Raw genomic sequence first — 787 nt, 5'->3', positions numbered from 1 at the left:
AGTCCTTGAAGATGCAAAACGCCAAAAGGTACGAAATCTAATTTTGACAAATAACCATCGTGACGCCGTATTTTTAAGGGTGCATACAAGGAGTGCCTTAAAAGTGTAACCCTTTTATTATTAAAGTTGGACATCAACCGTGATAAATCTATTGAGAGAATCAACATTGGAAAGTAAAAAAAAAAAGAAATAACGACACATAATCTACATGCTAAGGTTAACTTGAATTATTTCCTGATTATTTATGTAGCAAAACTGGGAAAAGTTGTCTCAGAAATGGGATGCTTTTGAAGAGGCAGCGGAGGAATATGTTCGTCCTCGTAGGAAACGATATCGTGTCTGGAGATTTTGCAAACCAAGGTAGAAACTGCTCAGAGAGGAGGAAATGCTGCAATGGTAACGTATTTTTGACACTGATTCTAAAGAAATAGTGTTTAGCCGGATTAGTTCCTAGTTACCTTATTGAAAAATTAACCAGAATCGATGAACATCGTTCACATCGCACAAGATCTAGTACTATGGGGAATGTTATTCTGCCACGACCCAAAACCGAATTTGGTAGGAAAACTTTCCAATATCGGAGTTCTCATATCTGAAATAACCTACCAGCAGGGTTAAAAGATCCGTTTCTAACAACTGTGCAGACCATTATCAACCATTTTGACTCTTGACTATGGATGATTTTGTTAAACTGATTTATTTTCTCAATTTTGATCATCATATTTGCAATAATGGTTTCTGAGGGATTGAATAATGTGCCTATCGTTGGGCACTAGCTGCTGGATGA

Source organism: Patiria miniata, unplaced genomic scaffold, assembly GCF_015706575.1.
Source record: "Patiria miniata isolate m_02_andy unplaced genomic scaffold, ASM1570657v1 HiC_scaffold_1, whole genome shotgun sequence".
NCBI lineage: Eukaryota > Metazoa > Echinodermata > Asteroidea > Valvatida > Asterinidae > Patiria > Patiria miniata.
This window is presented reverse-complemented; position numbering follows the sequence as displayed.